Genomic DNA, 6,175 nt, shown 5'->3' on the forward strand with positions numbered 1-6,175 from the left:
AGTAGAGACTTATCATCAATGCACCTAATTGTTCATACTCAATAGAGCATAAAATTATTTATAAGATGCCATCATTTAATCACGTTGAAACTTAGATCTTTATGATACATGCATGCATCGTTCACGAGTTTTATCTTGGAAAAAGAAAGAATGAAAATAACTTTTAGATAATCATATAAAAAGTTATTGCGGAGTTGTTCTTTAGCTTTAGTATATATATAATCAGAAGATCATAAGCAGATATGATTAGAATCAATCAGCTTTAAGGCACGGTCCAAAGAGATTTATTGATCAACTGAAATAAAAAAGGAATCTCTAAACTGTCACGCGGTCTGAGGTATCAAAATGGCTTCATGTACTGCATCAAGTACTGCAATTGAGCAAAGAAAGCGAATCATCTTTTTTTTTTTCTCTTCTTTGTTTCTTATTTAAAGCCACACGCATTGCATGGCTGCCACAGACCACGAGCTTGCTTTTTGAGAAGCACACACAGAAGCAAGTATAAGAAAATCCAATATCAGTACGTACGTCCAAGAAATGAATTCTATTACGAGAACCCTGTCAAAGAAGGAAAAGGATCCAAGTCTCAAGCACACGAACCCATGGTACCTTGTCCCATAAAATAATCACGACACGTATCGTTCTCAAGAGGAGTCGCATTTCAACGAGCGAGACCGCACTGCCCAACTCTTGAAGAAACCGATCGCTACATCCTTTTCTATAACTTTCATTCCTTGCACTTGGGCTTTGTCACAACTTTCCAAGGCATTTGGCCTTCCCACAGGAATCAATTCCCACTTAAAGAAGCAACTTAAGATTCCAAAGTGAATGGAGCGTAGAAATAAAGGAGAATGGCTTTGAGAACTCCACATAGTTATTATAATACTCGTATATCTAGGGTTTGGATTATTATAGTTGTTGGTAGGAAACCTTCAGCTCCAAGGTCACATCCATTTCTTTTGGAGATTTTAACAAGGAGAATGGTCTAATCAATCGGTTGTAAACTTCTATATCTCTCCCCCTCATCGCTTCTATGCTTTGAGTCATCACTGGTAAAAGCATAGATTATCAATATATGATTGAATTTGTTAGCCTATTCTTTGGAACACTGAACTCAAGGTCATATTATATTCTTTTAGGTGATGAGATCGTCTTTCATTTCTACTAAAATAGATTGTTCTAATCGTGGCAACAATATTGGTGGATGTCCACTTGTCATGCAATCATGAGTCCACTATGGCCATGGACAAGCTACTCAAGAAATTATTTAACAAGAAATTTTAGGACATATCTTATTCTCGGGCACTAATCATGGAAAAATATTTTTTTTTAAGCCAATACATGGAGAATACGTCCATTACATAGAGAATACGTAGAGATTGGGCCCTCGTTGATGAGTAGTGGTATAAAATTATTAAAGTGGCACATCAATGATGACGCATGGCATGACGTTTTTAGTTATTGTTACTTATGTGGCATGATGTTTGCTTATGAAAGTGACATAGATTTTGGTTCAACGAAACTCTAAACAAGATGCTGGCCAGCTTCTCATGCCCCTTTGATAAAAACTTTCGCGAAGCTGCCATATGATAAGAAAATTCACTTTATTTATTTGTTTAAGAAAAATATAAGGAAATTTGTCGTTTCTTTTTTCCGCCGAATATTGTGACATTTTGTGCCGGCTAGGGTTTTGACCTTCATCTCACACTCAATTATGGAGTTTGAGTGTATGGCTTGGAAACTAAAAGTATCATTGATGGACTCATCCAACCAAGGCCAATGAAATAGAAATATTGGAGTTGGTCACTGCAGACCTTACTCATTCCTTTCTATGTCCCTCGGTGTAATTTACAAAGAACACAGGCTAATTTAGTTTATTATCAAACAAGTTGAGCATTGATCAAAAGATATCATTGTCATGATAATGATCAGATTCCATCAAAGAAATTTTCCTGGCCTTGATGACAAGGATAGGAGTGCAAAAATGTGCATCTGGAGCAACGCATTTCCAGAATAATTCCCCTTTTTTCCAAGCCTAAACTCTCTACATGTATGTATCATTGTCATTAAGCCTAAATTCTTTAATTATAGGTGTGCGTCCTGCCTCGCTAGGGTATTGTTTAAAACGGGCATGATTGGGACCTAGATTTTGGATCCGTGAATTCGATCAGCATCACCAAAGCTGGTCAAGTCATTGTCTAGCAAGGACTAAACCTAGACAAAATTACTGAAATAGAAACTAGTTGTCCCAAAAATTATGAGAAGGACTGCGATAAGCCTTTGTTCAACAACGTTGCATGGAATATAGTCAAGCACAACCAAGGTTGTACATGAAGTAGACCCACTCCACTCTGCTCGTTTTAGCCAGTGTAAGGGGTGCAACTAGTGACATGACCACAACCTGACTCGGAATTTGGTCTCGAATTCAAGTCCAAGTCAAATTATGGTTTAAATGCTAAGCCTTGCAAGGCAAGTAGAGACAAGGCCATCATTCAAAGTAATTCAAGTCATCTCAATTGGGGAAGCAGGTAAGTCTGTTTGGAACCAATATGCAATGCTCCGAAATCTCACTTAATAATCATTGATTCAATAGGTAATGATCAACCAACAGTTTGCAATGACCAATTACTCTATTTTTTTTCCCTTTCTTTTTTAAGATCAGTTTGAGTACAATATTTTGCTTCATTGAAACTAATAATAATAATAATAATAGGAGGATCGAGTCAAGCTTGGGATTTAACCAACATGGAACACAGAGAAAGGAATGGATCCCTGGCAAGGATAAGACGTAGAGATATGCAAGCAAGCGAAGCACACGCATTGGCGTGCCGTGCAACATTTGAGGGGCCACCAACGTAACATCAAATTACTAGAAACCACATGCCTCCAATGTGTACACTGTAGTTCTTCATTTCTCCTCCCAAATTTTGTACTCGATTCCACAAAAAGGCCCCTTTCCTTTCACCCTTTAAGGTAAGGACACATGGAGGCTTTGTCCTCCTTTAAAGTCTCCAGTCCTACACAGGTAGAAGGGTTTTAATTATTGTTGTCGATTTATTAACTCCTTGCGGCCTCTCCATTAGTTGGGGAATTCAGGCCACCCTTTTTCTTTTTCTTTTTTTATTTTTTATTTTTTTTTTTACTGAAACGGATGTATCATACATAGTGGATACAAATACATCCAAAAAAAATCAAAAAATAATAAGTTCTATAGTGCACAGGATAATTCCCTCTCTTCCAGCTAAAAGGTCTCCACAGAATGATTAGCCACATACGGAGTTACCCAATCTGCTACCTCGTTGGTCTTTCGATATGCGTGATTTGCCTGCAAGGTCGTCCCATCTTAGCCCGGATATTCCTAAGCAACGGGTGGTTATCGCCCTCCCCTCCCACTTTCTGATGGATCCAACCAATAACTATAGCTAAATCGCCTTCAAGCATGATAGCACTGGCTCGCAGCTCGCCCCAAGTGTAGCACACGCCGATACATGCTACTCTCAACTCCACCTATGGTATCGAGGTGTCAAAGATCTGGCAACCACCAGCTGGAATCACTCTGGAGTTCGGACCTTTGATGATGAAACCAGCTCCTCCCCTACTCTTGCCATCCAGTACACATCCATCGAAATTTATCTTGAGGAAACTTGGTCACCCCTTTAACCACAATAAACTACTTCTGTTTGAATAGGCAAGCATGCATACCTGACTATATCACACCTCGAACCTAGCAACTAGATCGGCTACGTGACATGGCCGCATACTTTCTAGGGCAAAGCTCTAGAGAATATATAAGGCTTGAAAATTTATTACAACCTCAATATCATTGAACAATAATTATCTCAAATCATAACAAATGACAAAACTAATATAATTTCAAAGTTTAATCATCCAACTAATATCAGTGATAGTCTGTCTATTTATCCTTTCATCTATGATCCCAACTATAGCCAAGTACCAAGCGACCTATAACTCTGAAAGAAAAAGAAAAGAGGTGGTGTGAGCTTTACAATCCGGTAAGAATCTTCACACATTCACACCAATACAATAATATAAGTTTGAAAATAATAAGAAATCGTTACACACATCATGAAATCACAAACCAATTATTAACAATACTCGAATAAACAATAAACATATGCATATCAAATATTAACAGAAATCCAATCATTTAAGGGTGATAAATCATACGATATCTCATAAATATTCAATAGTATTTTTAAGCAACTTTTTATTCTATTCCTTTTTAACCTGATTCGGATTCAAAATTTATTATTTTTTTGACTTTGGGCCAAATTTCGATCATGTTTTCTGCCCATGACGGGCCATCAATAGGTGTTACATTTTCTGCATGTGATGAGGTAATCGATAGTGCTACATTTTCCGTTTATGATAGAGCAATGAATAATAACGAGATCGGCCTAAAGTTCTTTCTCATTCAATCAAGTTCACATTCACATACCAATTCTTTTTATTTTCGGTCTAACCATAGTCATTTTTTTTGCCAGTAATGGGGTAATTGATAAGTGTCACATTTCTAGCCTATAACATAGCAATCGATAAGTGTCACATTTTTTGTCCATAACGGAGAAATCAATAAAACATAATTAGTTCAGAGCACCACATTCATTAGTTCGATTATGCAAATATAAGTTATACTCATATGTGCATCCATCATACTATCAATCACAAGCATAAATGATCAAAATATGATTTAATATAGAAACCATTATAAAAAAAATTCATGTGTCTTATTTATATTGATTATTAGCATATCATGCATATGTGAAGAAAATATCTATAGTCATGCAGGCGGGTGTATAAGGATTCTTATCTCTATGTCGACAATCTAGACAGACTAATCACGTGCCCATACCACGATCTACGAACCGAGGTGTGCAAAACCTTGCTTGACATCCTCTTTTCTAAAAGATTTTTCTCCTGTAGAATCAATTTAACATTAAAAATTATCTGAGGTATTCAACAATCCAAAATCTTCTACTGAGGTTCACTCGGAGTCTATTGCATCCCTCACTTCCCACTTCCACAACTCTTTTAAGCCCTACTGGAGAGAAGAGATAAAGAGGTTTGAGAAAGGAGAGAGAATGAGAGGGAAGAAAGAGAAGAGAGAGAAAGTCTTCTCCTTTTCTCAAATAGGAAAACATCTTTTCCCCTTTCCCTCTCAACCAGTACCATGGAGGAGCCAATGGTCGACGACCAACGAAGTCCAGGCCTAGTGAGGATGGCCAGCTTAGTGACGTCAACAGCGACTGAGGTCAACTAGACGGAAGAAAATGGGAAAGAGAAAAGAGGAAAGAATGAAGGGCTCATGGAGATGGTCACCCACTCATTCGTGAGAAACACAGGCTGGTAGTAGAGTTGGGTATGTACCAGGTAGCACATGTCTTCCGGAAGGCAAACAAGGTAGCAGACTGGGTTGCCTCCTATGTTGTACGACATTCCGGAGAGTTCTTATGGATGCCCACAGTAGGGCTCTCACCCTCATTGTACTTTTTACTTTTTTCTGACTTGGCAGGATGTACTCATATTAGAGCTATATGAATTATCGTTTTTACCCAAAAAAAGAAGGGCTCGGGCCTTCTCTTCCTCCCTTTCCTTTCAACCAGGGTGGGCAGCCAATCGCTCGCCATGCGTCCAAGTGACAAACAAGGGCGATGGTGGCTGATGGTGGCCGGCGCAGTCAGGAAATACAAAGAGCAAATAAAAGAATAAGGGATACCCTGTTCCAAGCTATTCTGGCAATTCACCGGTCCAAATTCACGGTGACAGTGACCACCGAACTGGGAGACAAAGAGGAATAGAAGTTTGATCCCTTACCTCAATCCGTCGAAGATCCGACGATCCCTTTCCGATGAAAACCGAAGAAGAAATTCATCAAAAAGGATAAGAAATTAGAGGCAATTCTTGCAATTTCTAATGGTGGAGTTCATAGAAGGGGTGATGTTTGCTTAAATAGACATGGAGGCTAGGGTTCCTAGCCTCCATCGGAGTCGAAGAGGAGCTGGAGTCAGTCTCCTCTTCCGACCCAAATAGGAAAACTTCGTTCCCTCTCTTTTTCTTTTTTATTTTTTGTTTCATTTGGGCCAAAAAGACTGGGCCGGTCAAATGGATTGGGCCCAATTTACTGAGTCTTACATCCTACCTCCAAAATCTTTTT

Source organism: Phoenix dactylifera, chromosome 13 (genome assembly GCF_051530095.1).
Source record: "Phoenix dactylifera cultivar Ajwa chromosome 13, Ajwa_hap1_PhDact_Kaust_v1.1, whole genome shotgun sequence".
In the NCBI taxonomy this organism is placed as follows: Eukaryota; Viridiplantae; Streptophyta; class Magnoliopsida; order Arecales; family Arecaceae; genus Phoenix; species Phoenix dactylifera.